The 19,341-nt window shown below is 38.0% G+C and overlaps 1 protein-coding gene and 1 long non-coding RNA gene across 10 annotated transcripts in view; one reads left to right on the plus strand and one right to left on the minus strand.

Moving 5' to 3' along the window:
• The window catches only part of AKAP6 (A-kinase anchoring protein 6), a 456,973-nt gene that overhangs the window by 340,178 nt on the left and 97,454 nt on the right, over positions 1-19,341 (plus strand). The gene's annotated exons all lie outside the window — the stretch shown is intronic.
• The window catches only part of LOC311618090, a 474,169-nt gene that overhangs the window by 51,672 nt on the left and 403,156 nt on the right, over positions 1-19,341 (minus strand). The gene's annotated exons all lie outside the window — the stretch shown is intronic.

Genomic DNA, 19,341 nt, shown 5'->3' on the forward strand with positions numbered 1-19,341 from the left:
TATTTGGTGTAATTCTATAGAAGGACAAAGATTTATCTTCAGGATGAATAACAACAAATGAAACTGCATTAAAAAATAGACTGAAACAAAACAAAGGGTAAATGGAATGGTCGCATTTAACAAAAATGTGTTTTGATTGGAGCACTCAGGTAAATTCTATCCACCCCCAGATCTTCCCGGGGAGGGGGGGACGGGCGGGGGGGGGGGGGAGATGTGCCTTTAGTTTGGCGTGCTGCTTTCAGGGTGCAGGGCTTGTCCAATTTAATGTTTGTTAGTGATACATAGGACAGACGTTGTCATATTAAGTCAATACATTTGCGTGTGATTTAAGAAAACTGGCTTGGAACTCACATATTGATTGAGGCAATCCATCTAATAACTATCTATATTGTTTTCCAGGTCTGCTAATTCACCCTTAGTCTAGTGTGTTTTACAAATTCCACTTAAATGGTCTTAGACGTTATTACAAAACAACCCTGTGATTTTGACTGAAAAAAATGGTTGCAAGATTCACAGTGTCTGAAAAGATGGTGGGGAGGGTAGAGGGACTTCCCACGAAATATCAGACTGTAGTAAATCTTCCTCATTTAGGCAATTTTTATTGGAGTAATTCTGACAGTTGTCATCCTTGAATTGCTTTGAGCATATGGCATATTTCAAAGAGCAGATTGTGAATCATAAAAAATAAAATTAATAACTAACCACAGAATCAGCAACAGTATAATGACAAGAAACAACTACCCTCTAGCTTTTTAAAATTTCTTATAGAATAAGAAGTACATTCAAGGTCAAATAAAAGTTGTCTTCTTTCCTCTCCAATCTTTATCATTTGAAATTACCATTATTTAATATATTATTTTAATTTTTCCCTCCTCTAAAGATAAGTATTTATTTGTACTTTTTGAGGGTCTATCCCACTTTAATTAATATCCCCTGGGAATCATGCTGGTTAAGAGAAGATATAGCCTCTCAGAGACTCAGCAAATGCTGATATTTTACTCCCTAAAGAATTCTGCTCAACATTAATCAAGTTTGTTGACTATCAGCTATTTCCTGTATGGATAGCTGTCCACATTAACAACAAAACAACCCAATATATCTTCTGATATAACATATAATTAAAATAACAATCTTGACCTAGTAGCCAAAACTAGGTGATTTTACATTTTATGTCAAGATCAAGAATTAAGTATGAAAAATGCCTATAAACCTACGTTAATTTGTGATGCAAAAATATTTGTTTTATTCCTAAGGTTTAAGATTAAAAATTGAGTCAAACAGGAAAAGATAATATAAAAGTTACCTAATCGTAAGCTGTTATCTCAGATTTTATTACACTCATGCTGCCAAATAACATTTCTTTCTTCCTGATGCATTCTGTATTTTGCACATAAACCACTATTTATTTCAGAAACAGTGCTAGTCTTTGTCAAAATCGCATCCATATAATTTACATCACAATTAATAGGAAATCACTGAACAAAAAGTGCAGTCTTCTTTTTCTTGTGGCTTCCTTCTAAGTGTTCTGCCTGAGAATTCTCATTGTGGCATATTGAAGGCCATTGTTCCACCCACTCAGTACTTCTGGGCTGTAGTATTTTTCCAAAGGTTTTCCTACTGGGGTTCTTTATTTGTGACTCGTGTCTAGTCATCATTTTTTCTTTTTTCTTTTCTTTTCTTTCCTTTTTTCCCTTTCTTTTCTTTCTTTCTTTCTTTCTTTCTTTCTTTCTTTCTTTCTTTCTTTCTTTCTTTTTTGTTTTTAGGTGTCAACATATCTAAGTTTATGAGACTAGCACTAACTTTGCATTTGGCTTATACGCAATATTAAAGGTTGAATTGGAAAGCAAGGGCAAATGATACAGGTTTGTAGAGTTTCTCTTTATAGATTCCAGAGGTTTGGAAACTTGCAAAGCAATCTTAAGGATAATGACTAAGGACTAATTTAGAACTTGGGGTGGCTTCTGCATTAGAAAAACTGATGAAGGAGAATTATTTCAGGTCTTTCCCGAGAATTTCCATGTCTGTGCCCCATCCCTCTGTTCTAATCTGCTTTTTCAGCAATCAGTGGAACTGCAGCCTCGGGGGAGGGAGATGGAGCCGGGTGCTCAGAGAGACTCCGAAAGCCCGCAGCTTTCATTGGGTCCCCAGGCCTCGCTGGGCTTTCGGTGCTGTTGGGACTACCTTAGTCATTTTTAATCTTTGAATTGGTTGGCCCTGGAAGATGCCAGTCATTTATTATTATTTCTTATTGACATTTGGGACAAAACAAGTTTGTGTTAGTTTGTGGGATTATCTCTTTTCCTCTTTATTTTCCCCATCATTATGGCAACTTAACAGGACACCCAACCCATTTCACAGCATTTCCAATGCATCTCAAACCTATCTATATCATCTTCATTTCTTAAAACACCGGTGTAACGCTAAGGACAATGCCTTGCACTTACATTATCTATGTTGTTAAGTAAAGCACCTTATACAGTTAGTGAGCTAACGGTATTGAGTTAAAAAACTAAGGGCGGGAATGAAGTTTATGATTCCTGGTATTATTGCAAAGAATGAGGGTGAAACTTTTAAAAGAGACCTTCAGCCGAGTGTTGGTAGAATCCCAGGAACTACAGACCAGGCAGAATCATTATTCCTTTTATCATAGGATTTGGAACCTTTGTTTTCCTCTCTCTAAGGGGCTTTCTATATTTCATCACTCAACTCCTTACCAATAGTCATGCCCAGACCCAACTTATGCATTGTACCCTCCCGGCTGCTCCCCAAAGACCACATTTAGAAATGTGGGGTGAGAGAAAATAATCCTAAGATGGTGCTCAGTGAAGATTTGGAGGCACTACCTTCTTAAGTATAGGTACTAACTTCCTGGCTTGACCTACTTGTTTTATGTTTTGGTCTGTGCTGGAAAACCATCTGACCTTAACTCCTGGAAATGGAACTGCAACTAAATATCCTGGCTGTTCATTCAGCAGACCCCCTGAGCGGGGCACCTGCTATGATACCTTGGTTACCCAAACAAGCAAACTACCCAAGGAATTCATGCAGGAAAAGAATTTGATTTAACCAGCAAAGATCACATTCATACAACCTGACATAATTTAGAACCTTAATATTACAATGGGTTCTAAAATGGATTTTTTGTTGTTGTTGTTTAAACCACTTTTTGTTATTTTCAGATTGTGAGAAATTTAAGACCATTTTCTTTGTAACTTTAAACTGCAGGGTCCTAAGAGCAACATGGTTCTTATTAAAAAATAGTCACTCTCTTAAACATACTTTCTTTTTCGGAGACACTGAGCCATACTCTCAAAATCTTCCCCCCAACCCCCACTTCTCTATCTTGTCAACCTCTGAATTGGGACCTCTGGGCCTATTTTTAATAAACATTGGCAGTATCGTCAGCCTGGGAAACACAAATGCAGTTTTTTCTCCTCTTTTTTTCTTCCTTGATTTGAAAATCATCTCCAAGGAGAACTTGCTCCCGCTCCTCCCTTTCTTCCTCTTCATTCCTCTACCTTTTTAAGTAGGACAATTTAATTTGTCAAAAGTAACCACTGTGATTTTTAAAGTTCAGCTCCTATTTGTACTAGAGTTACGAAGCCAGAATTCATAATCACGGGGAGCTGTCACTCTACTGGTCTTTATGTGCATTAACTATTAATGGAGCAATATTTAAAACCCACTTGCAAAAGAAAAGCTCCGTGGTTTTTTTCATTTCTACAGATCAAAGGTGGCATTATTCTTGGGCTCAGGGAAGCTCAAGACATCCTCCCTGTCCTATACATGTCACAGGCGGAGGGCCCGGAAGCCGTTCCTCAGGCTGCTGCTGCCACGCCGCCCTCCTGGCAGAGACGCGGACTCTGGCATGCTGGGAAGACTGCCCAATCAGGGCTCCTCACCTGCCACAATGCTCTGCCCTTCTCTGTCACCTACCAGCATTGATGGCAATGCCCTAGCCATCCTGGACGGGTGTGGGGTTCCAGAGTCCAAGAATTAATTTCAATGGCCAAATTTGGAAGTTGCAATCTGCTGATTATTGTTCCAAATGAACAAGAGCTGTTTGCAGACAGTATGAAGCTCACTGACATGGCATATTTATGGATTTGTTTCTTGAGTGAATGGTTTAGCTCTTCCTCATTAATGAAATATTGGGTTATATGATTTCTAAAGGGTTAAAAATAACCCTTTCAGCTTGAAAATAATATGAAATTAGTAGCCACCTTAACTAATAATGCCTGCATGCTTTCAAGGACCTTACACTGAGGATTTTGTATTTAATTTTGAGAGTTAGTTATTCATATAATTCTGTTTTCATGGGGCAAATGCAAATATCCTCTATCTTTCTTCATTGATATCAGTATTATACAAATATGTTCTGTGCATAAAAGGAAAAGAACTACTGATTTCACATAATACAATGCTCTGTATAGATTACATGCATATTTACTCAGCTGTGAATTTGAGGTTGTTTATGAGAATTCACAGGAAAATAATACAAATACGTTAAAGTGTAAATTTAAATTAAAACTGGGGAAATACACAGAGATTAGAGTCTGTTTCTATGAGAAGAATTAATATGTAGGCACATACACTGTAAGGTTCTACATAATTACGAGAGATAACCTCAACATTTTATTCTGGGTTTTTGGTAGTGAAAACAAAGAGGGGAATGTGCTTAATTGCAAAATTTTCATTTTCCCAAGGAAAAGTCACATGCCTCTGAAGAAATTAAATTTATTTTGATACTTAGATACAAAAACATTTTCTTTTAGGATTTTTAAAAATATATTTTATTGATTTTTCACAGAGAGGAAGAGAGGGACAGAGAGCTAGAAACATTGATGAGAGAGAAACATCAGCTGCCTCTTGCACACCCCCTACTAGGGATGTGCCCACAACCAAGGTACATGCCCCCAACCGGAATCGAACCTGGGACCCTTCAGTCCACAGGCTGACGCTCTATCCACTGAGCCAAACCGGTTTCGGCTAGGATTTTTTAAATAAGGGATTAGGATGGTATGATAGAGAAATGTCTAACCACAGTATTTCTTTTTCTTTTCTTACTTTTTTTTTTTTTTTGAGAAAGAGCTCACATTATTACAAGTAAATTTTATACATAATGTTTCTAACAAATGAATGATTATTTTTCTCTGACTCTGTTGCCAGGTCTGTTTAAAGTCTTGGAGCATAGCTCTCAGCCAAAGGTGGCTCCTCTTGATGATAGCTTGGCCGGGGAGGATAATAAGAGAGATACCAATTTTATACACTGGGAAAGAAGAGGATATTAGGAAAGTGAGAGATAATTATAAACATCAAAGAAAATGGAAAGCAGTTGAAATTAATTAATGCAAAGTTAACCAAACAAAAAAGGGTAAAGGAGTAAGTGAAAATCATGTATAGTTAGATGAGTGAATAGATAAGAATACACTAAAACACAAACAATAAAAAGAAAGTAAACAATGAAAGAATTGTTTCAGAAAAAATAAACAAGAGAAAGGGATACGTTTTAAAGGAGAAAATGGTACTTTGGAGAATTTGGGTGTGTATTTAAAGACAAGCATTATGACTTTTAAAAGAAACATATGCATGGAATAGGATTAGAAATCCTTAGGAATAAGAAATGTAGTGTAAGAGAAGAAAAATGTGATCTAGTCAACTTGTTATTTTTGTAACTATTGATGCCAAAACAATGTTGTCACAGTTATAAACCAATCATAGAAAACAGATTAATCGTGCTATCCCTATATTTTATAAATTCACAAATTTCAACCCTCTATAATAGTTCCTTGATTTTGTTCTGGACAATTTCTAAGTAGTTTCAGATGTGGCTGGATACTTTATGATTGAACTTGCACTCCTAAAAGTGTAATGCTAGGCTTGCTCATAGTCCAGGTTATAGTAGCTGGGCTTGAAATAGAAGGAAATCCACTAACTTAAAAAATAATTTCACATGTTGGTATATAGAGTAGAAGTAGCATACTTCAAAAACTTAAATTCTGTTAATTAGGGCTTACGTTGGAATTTCAGTACCAAAATTTCCTACCTTAATTGTTCAAAATGAAACAAATTACTAGTTATTGAAGCAGTCAAGGTAAAAATATCACAGATATATCAGGCACAAGAACCTAATGGTAATTTTTTACCTCTTTCCCAGTAGATTAATTGTAGGGCCTAATTGTCTGTTAGATTAAAACTCCATTAAGATAAGAAGAATATGCTTAAAATCATTATATTTCAAATAACATTATCTAGTCATTTTTAAAGTGATCAGAAGGGAAAAAAATCTAGGCTGCCTCTACTGGTATCTAGAAATAAATTTGTTGTCCCATTTTTATTGAAGTTCAAAAAGTCCTTAGATTAACTGTCATAGTAATTTGAGCTTTGATGAATTAGTGTTTGCTATGAATATTTGAATATGTTTTTTCTTTTCTTCTTTTGAGAGAGAGGCAAAACTTACCTTGAAAATGTTTAGGAGAAACACCACATGACCTCACTCATTTATGGATAATAAAGAACATTATAAACTGATGAGCCAAAAGATAGATATAGAGACAGTAAAGCAACAAGCAGACTGTCAAATTACAGCGGGGAGGGGAGAGAGATCTGGGAGAGAAAAGAAATCAACTGAAGGACTTGTATACATGCATATAAGTACAACCAATGGACACAAAACTCTGGGGAGGGAGGGTATATATGGGAGGGGGAGACTATAGTAAGATATGTACACAGATAATAATTTAATTAAAAATAAATAAGAAAAAAAAAGAAAATGTTTAGGAGAAGAAAAAGTATATGGATATGGCTTCTGAACAATATAGTAGGAGACATTGTTCATGCTGGAGCTTATAATTTCTATTTGAATCACTTAAAAGAAATCCGGGGGGTGGGGTGATGTAAAGAGAACACCAAGTACTAGTTGGCTGTGTGTGCGGAGGGGCAAGGAAGGGTAGCCCTGCCAACAGTTTTTGTCCCTGACGGGTGAGCTACTGTCCGGAGGTGCGCTGGCTCTCCGGGCAGCCTCTGCTGTATTATCCTGGCTTCTCCCTCGCCCTGGCAGGCAGCGCTGGCCTAGAGTGGATCAAACAAGCCGTGGGGAAAGTTCCCCTCATTTGCATCCCTTCTAGACAGCCCTGTCGTACTCTTTGCTGACAGGAAATCACTGTCTTTGTCACCTTTTCTCAGGGCCCTCCTTTTGGCAGGGATGGGCCATGTGACCACACTTCCTCACAACAGCAGGCTGGCCGCACTCAATGGCATGTTTTCCTCAGCGCTGAACGGGGCAGAGGAGTCAGGGGGAAGCGGCTACATTCATTTTAGAGTGAAAAGATAATTAACACTTGAAGGACGAGTGCTACAACCTATGGAATTATTCTTCAAATTGAAGCTAATTTGTCAAAAACTTGTGAAAACTACCGCCCCTAACGCAACTGTTTAATAAAAAATAAACCTTGAACAGTAAGAGTTGGGAGAAGGAAGAAGGCAAGAGAGAGAGGGGCTTTGGGCGAGAGGGCGGGAGAAAGGCAGAGGGAAATCGTTGCAAGCATTAACTGTGTTTGCAAAAGCCACTTAAATAGGCTAAAACTTCAGCATTTGGGACGCTGGAGCATATAAACCGCTTGCTTAGATGATATGAATAGGACACCGGCAAACAAAAGCAGCAGTGTGCTCCTAGAAAACGGTGCTTAGAGGAGTTTCCCTGGCAACAGAAACGCAGTTCCAAAAGTAGACAGAACTTTCCTCAGAAAACATACTATTAATAACAGCCTTCCGGAACAACTTGGAACAATTTGACGACTTGGCAATAATGATGCCAAGTGTTCTGCAAATTAATCTAACACATAATAGTTATGTTTCCCTTGCCCGTAATTCTGCCGGACCCGACCGAGAACTCACAGCTTTTCAGTGGCACAAATGTGAAAATGTTTCTCAATGTTGTCATGGAAAAGGAAACCCCAAAGAAACGCCAGCGGCCAACAGCTGAACCAATGACTGCATTCAGTCTTTCTGGACTCTACCAAAGAACTTACTTTAATGAGATGAGTTTATTCCAACGAGAGCTACTACATCTAATATCTCATCCCCCAAAAAAGATGCTTTCACAGACAGAACTTGGGAAAGAGTTCACAGCCTGAGGCTGGCTGAGATGTGAGCACATCTTGAGGCCATCGGTTACATAAATGTAACACTTCACCTAATGCGTGCTGGGTGTTATTTTGAAAAGCATCATCATTTCTTGTCAGCCCAGAGAATAAACTAATCTCGGGTCTGTTTGACCAATGGGGATCATTTGAATTCTCCTGAAGGCTATACATTTACCAGCCGAGGAAGAGCGCTCCCCTCCCCTGACCTTTCTTGGATCCTTGGATCTAAAGGTTAAAAGTAATCAATATCTCATTGCGCTGCTTGGTTTCAGGGTAATAAGTAATAACCATCATGTTAAAATCCAAATGATTACAGATAGCACCGCAATGAGTTGACCTGTTTGGGAGCTTTTATTAATTGCAATCAGGATAATCATTAGAGTTTGCTAATAAAATTTTGGATTAAATTGCAAGAATTTCAGCCTTTAACTTTTGAAAAATGGCTTTTGCTTAATTAGGTGTGAATATGCAGTGCTTTCTCCTGTGTTGAGCTAAGAGATTTGGCTTTAATGCTACATTTTTTTGTAAATTTCTTTCTGGTTTTATAAAGTAAATTAGAGGGACATTTAAATTCCTGGTAAGGAAGGGTGTTTAGTTCACTCTCACCTTTGGCTCCTGAACTGCTCAAGCTACCAGTATGTATGTGTTTCAGGTCAATGAATTAATGGAAATGTCCCTCACCTACTTTTTAGCATTTCCTATTTTTAAATTACTTATCTTTAGTGGTTATATTTATATTTGAAATAATCTGGTTTGAAACTAAAAAAAATAATATATGATATGTGATTAAACTTTATAGACAACCATGAAATAAACTGAGGTTTATTTGTTTTGTTGTTGTTTTTTAAAGCAGCAAATTTTAAAGAAAAAAACCAAGCATTATCACTGATAAAGAGGTCTTAATGTAAAAAGGACAAATGTTATGTTTAATGTTCCATGCAATTACATCAGGAAAGCATTGGTTATTATAAGGAGAACCACAAGGAAGTGCATAAGATATATTTATGCAATTGAGTCCAAATATTTTGTCTTTATTAACCATTCCAGTTTTATTAGCACTTCATGCATATGTTTCTAAAGCAGAAAGGTAGGGCTAGATGAGTACCTAGAAAATGTTTTAGTAATTTCAAAAGAAGTCCTGGCACCTGTTCAGAATAGGCTGCTGAGCCCTGGGGCGGGGCTTGGAGGGTGGAGCTCAACTCTGGTGCTTTTACAGATAAACTCTAACCTCCCTCCCTCTTGTCCTTATCGCACCTCCCTGCGCCTAACTTCAGAGGGAGGTAGATTTGTTTTTGTCCAAGTGACATCATTTTTTAAATATTAGGAATTCCCCAACTCAACTACCTTTATTGGTAAATGTTCACACTGCCTTAAGCCCTATCCTTAGGTTTGATTTGTTTGGAGTAAAAATAGAATACAATACACTGTACCAGATGCAGATATTCTATAGGGGGTAGGAGTAAATGCCAATTTTAACATCTAACTTAAATAGTAGAGCACTGGGAAGGGAAGATGGAGTGGACAGAGGGAACAAATCCAGATAAGAACCAAGAACAGATGTTATCTACTTCATTGTTTTATAAAAAGAGAAGTGTGTGTGTGTGTGTGTGTGTGTGTGTGTGTGTGTTATGAGATAGATAGAGGATAGAGGAAGAAAAAAAATGAACCTTGGCCAAATCTGAGTATTTGACTCTGTCTATGCCCCATGCACATTATCTTATTTAATGTTCACAATAATCAAGGATTATTTTCCCCATTTCACCAGACTCTGAGCCTGAAACACTTAAGTGGCTAGCCTAAAAGACACAGAACTAGCTTCTCAGTCAGGTTAGGCTACGTTTTACTGACATAATCACCCCCAAATTTCAAAGGTTTAAAGCTACATATATTTATTTATCATGCATACATGTCCATCACAGAGAGGCTGTGGGCTTTCTGCTTGGTGTGTTCTTTCTCCAGAACTCAGACTGCTGGGCCAGCCACCCTCTTCAATATTCTTTCAATGTGGCAAAAATAAAAGAGGCTTCTGGAGGGCCTCCCTCTGGCCATTAAACCATCTACCTGAAAGACACACATGCCACTGTCTCTCAAGATCATTGGCCAGAACGGACCACATGGCTCCACTCCACCCCAGGCTGGGTGGGGAAATGCACCCCCAATATATGTCTGAATGGCAGAAAGCTAGAAATATTTATTGAGCTCTGCCAATAACTACCACAAGGAATGAGTAAATAAATCAGGCCTTAGACCCAATCTGCTTGGCTCCAACAACAAGTCATTCTTTTGGTTCTGCCTACTCACTGTTACCTTATGTCCTTTGCCTACAATAGGCAAAATTCTTGCAAGAACATTATTTCCCTCCTCTATGTGAGCTTTTGATGCTAAGATAGAAAAAAAAAAAGATCCTACATTTTAGATAGTACATCTGCAGAGAAACCATGATGAACTTTGGTTGGATCTTTAGCTATCATCAGACTATTCTGTGAAAGCCCCCAGACTGTCTCAAGCACTTCAGCCGTCTGGGGGAAGGTTGCCATCTTGCGCCTCACAGGACCCTCCTATGTACTGTCCGATTCAGGGAAGCTAGAGAAGAGTCCACCAGATTAATACCCTTATTGCTTTTGTGGCTGATTTTACTTTTTCTTTCAAACTTTCTCGGACCAGAGAGCTACGGCCTTTCTGCAGAAGGATATCTGTCATTCCAGAAAGCCATCTGCACCTACTATTTCAGCTGCTTTCCTATGTAGTTGATTACATATGCTCATAGACAATTGCATAAAGAAAATAGGTGATTTGTGATATTCCCCACCCATCTCATTTTAGCCATGAAAACTAGGAAGTGTGTGGAAGAGGTACACCTAATCGCAGTCGTGCACACACTGATGTGTTTACACATATACACACATGTATGCAAAGTGGTGACTTGTTTAATTTTTTAAAAAATCTATCATCAGGATTGAATTTGAATGAAAGATTCCTTGGACCAGATACACTTGTGGTCCCAAGACATTTAAATCATGCATATATAAATAACTATATAAACCCCCTTCTATGTGCCAAGTTTCAGTCTGGAGCTCATTTTTCTGTTATAAATCTCAGCATATTGGAGTTTATTGCCTTCGCTACAACAGCGCTCTCCCTTTTGATACTCATAGGTGCCTCCCTGAGAGGGCCCTCCAGGAGTGTAATGTAGCTGTGAGTTCTTTCTTATTAATTAAATGCATGTTTTAATGATGAAAGGTTTGGACTTTGTGGACCAAATCTGAGAATGAATGAGGGTAATTTTTGTTAGACTTCACACTCCAGGAGGGAAGGGGTCCTATCTGTCTTGCTTATTATATATCTCCAGTGCCAAGCACAGTACCTGCCACAGAATAGAAACTCGGTATATGTTAAGAAACATTTTTCCAATAAGGCTTATTCAATGATCTATTAATTAAATTCTATTAATCAGGACTGTGCTATCAATTCTTTTCTTTTTCTTTTTTTTCAATAAGACAGTCCTATTTTCATGCTGTGGCTATTGAGTCTATAATCACCGAAATTTACAACTAGTCTCAAACCATGGTATTCACTGATATATTCTTGACTTTGTAGAGAATCCCAATATAATTATTTATACATCCAAGGACAACACCTAAAAACAAAAAATAGCTATAGGTAAATACCAACAATCATTAGGAAGGGTACATATATCAGCATAATTTGTTCTTATACCATAGTTAACAGGACAGTGTAGTGGCACATTTGTTGTAGAGAATTAGGTTTGACTTCAGATAAATGTGTACATCTAAACATGCAATAATGAAGGGGGTGAAAAAACAGTAAGAGGTTTGGACTTGGGCTGGCTCCTCAATCCAGTCCACTGTGATGAGGGGGACAGGGGGGACTCCAAAAAACTGACTGATTTTCCCAAAGCTGTAGTTAGCTAGTTCAGAATACAAAAATGTTAATGGTAAATTTCATGGCTGTAATATCAAGAGAAGGCTAAAACTTGAAGCTTTCTCCCACTTTCATTAAACAACGTTGTACTCTTTTGTAACTTAAAAAAATAATCCTCATGTGTGATTATTTAAATTTAAAGATAAATTGTAATTGTTAATGATTTTAAGCTATTAAGAAGAGGTTGAAAGATGTACCATTTAAAATTGGAATTTGAAAAAGATTTGTGATGAATTCACTTTTTGCCCCAATTTGTGACCACCTTGATATCCTTTGGGTTTATGCCTTCCCACTGAACTTTGTCCTTCCTCCTCAGCATTCCTTCACTGGGCATGCTGAGATTTGAAAATATGCACAAAAAACTCTCCTCTCCAAATAATTTTTTCCTCTTCTTTTCCTCACTCTCTTCTGCCTGGTGATGCGAAGGCCTGATTCTGTGAATCAGTGATTTTCTTATAAGCCACAAACAAAAATACTCCTGTTCATTAAAACTGAAGTATAAATGAATCTCTAGAGTTGAGCTCATGGAATTCTTTTTCTGCAACATGCGAGTACAGCAAAGGAACTCAAATTTGGCTAGAATTTTGCAATTCATGTTTTGATGATAGTTTAAGAGGCTCTGCCCGTCCAAAATTGGGTTAGAAAAAGAAATGAAGTATGAAAACACTGCCTGAAGCCTTTTTATTTACAAAAATTTCCAGGGATACCACAAGTAATGCCAGAAATCTCATGTGACAGCCAGCTCTTGTGGCATTTTTTAGCTCACCAAGTTCAGGAAATGGTTCCAGGAAGCTCATTGGAGTTCAAATTTTTTTTTTTTAATTAACTGAAATGAATAATTGTGTTCCCTACCCATTGTCCAGACTGCTACACACACCCATTCCCCACTGGGGTGGACATCTTTCCAGGGCTGGTAATATTTAGCACTCAATAAATAATTTCTGAATTGAATTACTTGTTTAGTGAGTGTTTTTTTCTTGAATCATAAAAAGTCAGTCTCTTAGAGAATTTGTACAGTTATTTATTTCCATGGGAAGTGAGAATTTTACCTGGAGTTTCAGGACTGCAGGTAACCTAGAAAGAAACTTTATTTCATTTACTCTCTTTCAAGGATTGTTTTTGTCCATTCCAGAGAAAAGAGACTTTGTCCTCCATTGAAGAACTTTCCAGAGGGTATTCACAACCGCCTATTAAAATGTTTAGCAATTCTCACTGCCCTGAAAGTCTTCTTATATCTGGTATAAATCCTTTCTGCTAGGTTTAATTGCCAGATCCACCAAAATCCATGCTCGGTAATAATTAGACCTCTTCTGATTTCTATATAGTCTTATTACTCCAGCTTTTGCAGTTTTCTTTTCAAGTTAAAAAAATCTTTTAAAAACCTTTATTTCAGTTTTGTCTACACTCCATCTAACTGAAACCATGTCCATCGTGTTTTGTCAAAGAAAATATGCTAATATTGAAAGACTGCTGGTAAATCCATACACCTGAAGGTTTTCACAAGCACATGGATTTCCCCATCAGGTTTTTCAACTCTCCTTTATTAAAAGTTAATAACATAGTTCATGGATGGTTAGTGGAGGAATGTGGCCTGTCTGAAATGGTATGACTTACACTTATACCTAGGGAAAACAAAGTTTAAAAAGAAAAAGGAAATGACATAAAAATGGACCCAAAAAAAATCTTCTTCCCATTTAGAAACTGAACTGTTTTTTCTCCCATCGGATACATAATATATTATTTATGTAAGAATGAGCAGTATGCTTTTGGCTCACATTCTACTTGGAACATATACAGTATGACAGCTTCCTTGGCTTATTGTTGTATATGTGGCTATCTATTTTTAATACGTTGCTTTTGTCCATTTTCATACTTGCTTACATCTGTTGTTATGAAAACTGACATAGAGTTTTTAAACACAAAAGAAGTGATGGAGAAAGAGATGGTAAGAGACAGCATTTCAGAGGAACGTGAGGTGGAGAAATAGGAGCCAAGTCTCCGTGGAAGGAAACCCAAAGTAGTGTCTGCAAGCAAGATGGGAGAGGGTGGGAAGAGGGTCTGCAGTCACAGAGGAAAACCTGCTACGGCAGCGTAAAGCATTTCTAGGTTAGAAGGAGCTTAGCACATTGTCCACCAAATATTTAAACTCTTTAAGCTGGAGTTTTCAAACTTGTGAAACGAGAATAACACCTACCTCCAAAGGTTGCTGGAATTCAGTGAGGTGCTGTATGTAAGGGGTTCAGTCCCATATTTGGTAAAGAGTATGAGCTCAATACATAATACAGAACCAGAGGTTGACGAAAGATAGCCTGTTATTTAAATAAAGTTTTATTGGAACACAGCCAGCAACATTCATTTGTGTATTGCCTATGGCTGTTTTGTACTAAAATAGCAGAGGTTAGTGCTTTCAACAGTGGCCATATGATCTGCATGCCTAAACTATTTACTAGATGGTTCTTCAGAGAAAATGTTTGCTAGTCTCTGGTATAAATAATTATTATTATGGCAACAGTGTAGGAATATGTATTATTCTATAGGTTTGAGTGATTTTCCAATTCAGTTTTATGTCTGTTGTATTATCATAATACCCATCGACTATCATTGTTTTGCCCAAGGTTCTCGTGTTTTTTTTTGCTTTTGTTTGTTTGTTTGTGTGTTGCAATAACCCAAAGTCGCCTACTTGCTTGCTTTCCAACGCAGCATAAATGGTTAATAGGTTCATCTCACCACCAGGTGGCCTCCTATCCTCTATTGTACTTGTGGGACCCAAAGGGAAGCAGAAAACGAATCTAATTCACTTCTTTCAACTTTGGCCGTTATTCTGCTCTCAGCACTGCTCTGCTGGCTTGTCTGCTCTGAGATCAGGCTAGGAACCCTGCGTTTTGTGTTTGGTTTTGAAACATGAATTCACAGTGACTCACTTAGAAAATGAATTGTAAAATCAGGAAAGCAGTTAAAACAGTAAAAACAAAATTAAAATGTTTAAATGCCTACACATACATATCAAAGTAGATTTTTTCAAAAAGAAGCTTGACTATCACTCTTAGAGCTTTACCATGGCTCAGTCCACTCTCGCAGGTATACCAGCAGGTTTAACTGATCCGGAAGCTTCCTCGTGAAAAGACAAAGGCCATTGCCACTCACATTTCCACATGTTCATTTCTCTTGAAAAGCACGGATGGACTTCACCTCAGTGCCCCAGCGTCTTTATGTTATTTTATTCTCTAGATTCCCTTTTGAGTTCTCTTTTATCTTATTTTTAAGCTTCCTACAGTCTGGCGTTAGGAAAGAGATGGGAATCCCTGTGACAAAGCCCTGGAGGAGGCTGCCGTCCTGGGCAGGGCCACTTTCTGCATCTGCAGAGTGAGGGGGATGCACCGAGTGGCTCAGGCCCACTCCACTTCGGGGTCCTCTCTTTGGTGAAAAGGAAAAGATTGTTCTTATTAGCAACTGAGTTTGAAATCTGGCAAAAATCTGGGATTTTAGGAATTCAATTTCAAAGTCTAAAGAAATAAACTTATGAGTAAACATATATATATTTTGGAAAACTACCATAAAAAAGTATGTAATTTCTAAATGCCATGTTGTTTTTGGTTCATTGTAGGTAGTTCTAAATATGTATTTGGGAAGCCCTTTTAGAACCTTTCTTTTCCATTTTCCTTGGATTCAGTGGTAGATGACTATTCATTTGAATTCTCAACAGTGTCTTTTGCCGAATCTGTCAGGGGAGCTCAGCTTTCTCTGCTACGTCTTATTTCCCACACATTTAAATTTTTCCTACCTTTTTTTCTTTAGGCAGAATTGACAAATGCTCCTCACATTATTTTACAGCATTGAACAGATATAGCCACTTACACTTCCATCACAAAGCAGTCATTTTATATCATATGGACAACCTGTGCTTACCTTCTGCTTGTGTTGCAGTATGTGTACCTCTCTGACTTGTATTTGAATTGTCACACTGGATGTCATGGCAAATACGGCTAAAGGCGTTTAGCCGTCTATGAGGAAAAGACCATAAAGGTCTCTCGGGTATTTTGGTGAGGAACAGGCTTACCTTTGAATTCAAAGTCTACCCCGGGGGACCGGTGGCAGGCAATCACACTAATTCGCAGTTCCCTCTGGGGCTGCTTCTCTGGGAGCTATCTGGTTAAAGGCAGATTCATGCATCTCTAGGGAAACTGACTGCAAGCTTTTCCCACTTTGCAAACTGCACTAATTATGACCAAACCCAACTAATAATTTATAAAATTCGCATCACTTCCTGTGTGCCTAAGCACAGAGACATTACCTACCTTAGTTCTCTTTTCTCACCTATATTTTTAAAATTATGTGTGTCCATCTGCCCTGATACATATATTAGGAATTAACCAGTTAACTGCCGCACGTCCAAAGATGCTTTTATCTCGCTTGAATTTATAGACCTTTATGGTCTAATGATTCAACCTTTGCTTTAGAAGTAAGGAGGACTAAGGAATCATTTTGTCTGGCCTTAGTGACTTAGAGATAATGAACATTTGTTAGGTATTACTATGAGTTTTAGAGAACAAAATAAAAGGAAGGTTATCTTTTTCCTTCAATAACATAATTCACTTAGAAAAACAAAACAACAGAAAACCATGAAACGATATTCAAAGAGAATATTGTATAGTATAAGAAAATAACTGCTGGTCTTCTTAGAACATCTTCATGGAAGAAATGAGATTTTAATTGGGTTTTGCTATACAGAATATAAATATGGAAGTAGAATTGCAAACGAATGTAATATGGGGGGAAATCCTCAGATCTGGGAAATGGTTTGACATGCTCCTAGGAGTTTACCAAGGAAGATTCACTGGGGGAAGAGTAGCAAAGCAATGGCAAATCCTAATGGCTTTCATCCATGTGTTCAGTGAAAGAAGTATTACTATGATCCCCAGATGAGCAATTAAGGCACAGAGAATTGCGCAGCTAGTAAACAATGCAAGCAAAGTTTTAAAATGGGCAAGCTGACTCCGGGTATGTATTTTCAATTTGATTTTTTAAATTTTTATTTATTTATTTAGTTAGTTTCTTAGTTATTTGCCAATCTCATTGGTTCACAAATTACAATGGTTAGCATGAATCCTTTTCTGTCATTATGTTTATAAAACTTAGTGATTAAATGGTTATGTGTATATAAGTTTTGAGATACACTAGTAGTTTATTAATATTACCAGGTAATACCGACATGTTCCTTTCTCCCTTTGTTAAGGGTAGAGAAAATAATACCTACTTGATAAATGTTCTATAATATGGAAAAATACATATGTATATAATATGTATTATATGTTTGTCTACTTTTCCTCCTCTGTAGAACTTTATTTTTTTAAATTTATCTTTATTGTTAAAAGAATTATGAGGTCCCCTTTGTTTTTGTGTTTCCCATTGACTCCCTCCACACCTGCCCCTCTCAGGGCTTCACCACACTATTGTCTGTGTCCATGGCTATGCATATACTGTTCACCTTTCTAGTGGCTCCACTCAGATGTGATTTATTTTACTCTGTTACAATACCTTATTTCTAAGATAATAAAAACGAAGGGGAAATTTGCAGGCTTACTTGCAAATGAGAAATATTTTGTTATGAATATTTTATTAGGAAAGTCACGTGTTTTAAAATTGAAGACTTTTTTTTTTTTTTTTTTAAATCTCTGTGGATTGGGCCTGAACCGGCAGTCGGACATGCCTCTCACAATTCTGGACCACTGGCTCCTAACCACTCACCTGCTTGTCTCCCTGAATGCCCCTAATTGTCTCCCTCCCCCCCGCCAGCCTGATCACCCATAACCACCTCTGCCTGCCAACCTGATCACCTCTCACTTCCCCCCCCCTGCTGGCCTGGTTGCCCCTAACTTCCCCCCTACCAGCCTGATCACTCCTAATAGGCTCTGCCTGCTGACCTGATTGCCCCAACTGCTCCTGCCTGCCAACCTGGTTACCCCCAACTGCCCCCCTGCCATCCTGGTCGCCCCATGCAATCTGCTGCTCAGTTCTTTGGTCACCCCTCACTAACCCCCCTGCTGGACTGGTCGCCCCACGCAGCCTGCTGCTCAGTCATTTGTTTGTCCCTCACTAACTCCCCTGCCAGCCTGGTTCACCCCATGCAGCCCATTTGATTGTCCGTTAGGTTTTGAAGGTCACTTAGGCTTTTATATAGATAGATTACTTTCTCTCTATCTCTTTATGCATTCCCTTCATTTTGTTATCTACATTTTTACTTCTTCCTCTTCCTTATTTTAGAAACACACACACACATACGCGCACACATGCACACACATTCCTTTTTTAAAAAAATATATATTTTATTGATTTTTTACAGAGAGGAAGGAAGAGGGATAGAGAGCCAGAAACATCGATGAGAGAGAAACATCAACCAGGTGCCTCCTGCACCCCCCCTACAGGGGATGTGCCCGCAACCAATGCACATGCCCTTGACCGGAATCAAACCTGGGACCTTTCAGTCTGCAAACTGATGCTTTATCCCACTGAGCCAAACCAGTTTCGGCACACACATTCCTTTTTTAATGAAGCTCTTCTAATAAACTTTCTGGAATGATTACAGCAATTCCCTTACATAGTTTGAAAAATGTACTCAAAAGCAGTTATCAAAACTCAGACTTGCTCTTTATGGTCTTAGTTATTACTAATACAGAAGGTTCTCAGGTTACATCAGAAATCCATTCCTACTGCGCGATGTAACGCAATTTTTACTGTAAGTGGGACCCCACCTACATGAGCACCTACGTCACTCACATGGAGCACATACCCAGCAGTAATGAAGTGAAACAGTAAAAAAAAAAAAAAATTTATATATATAAAACAATTCTTGACCTTTACTTGTGGTAAATAAATAATAAAAAACATAAAGCACATATGTACATATGTTGAAATGACGGAACTTTTTTATAAGTAAATGGAAGACATAACCACAAAACAATGTAAGTCAAGTCCAACGTAACCCAAGGACTGCCTGTACATTTTCACCTTAACCCTAGAGCTTCTTTAAACGGTGGACTGTTGTTCTTCTGAAGTACAGGTATCACTATCAGTGAGAACTCTCCTTTCAGCTCTTTTAGCCTCACCCTCAATCTATTAAAAATCTACCTAGGTTTGGAGGGTGAGTATACACCACTGAAGCCACAGAATGGGTGTTTTAAGTGTGTTGTGACCACTCCAGAGTCATTTTGAATGGCACTCTTGATCTTATATATTGTGCTCCCAGAAGGCACCGATT

This window comes from Pipistrellus hanaki, assembly GCF_964339955.1.
Source record: "Pipistrellus hanaki genome assembly, chromosome: 1".
In the NCBI taxonomy this organism is placed as follows: domain Eukaryota; kingdom Metazoa; phylum Chordata; class Mammalia; order Chiroptera; family Vespertilionidae; genus Pipistrellus; species Pipistrellus hanaki.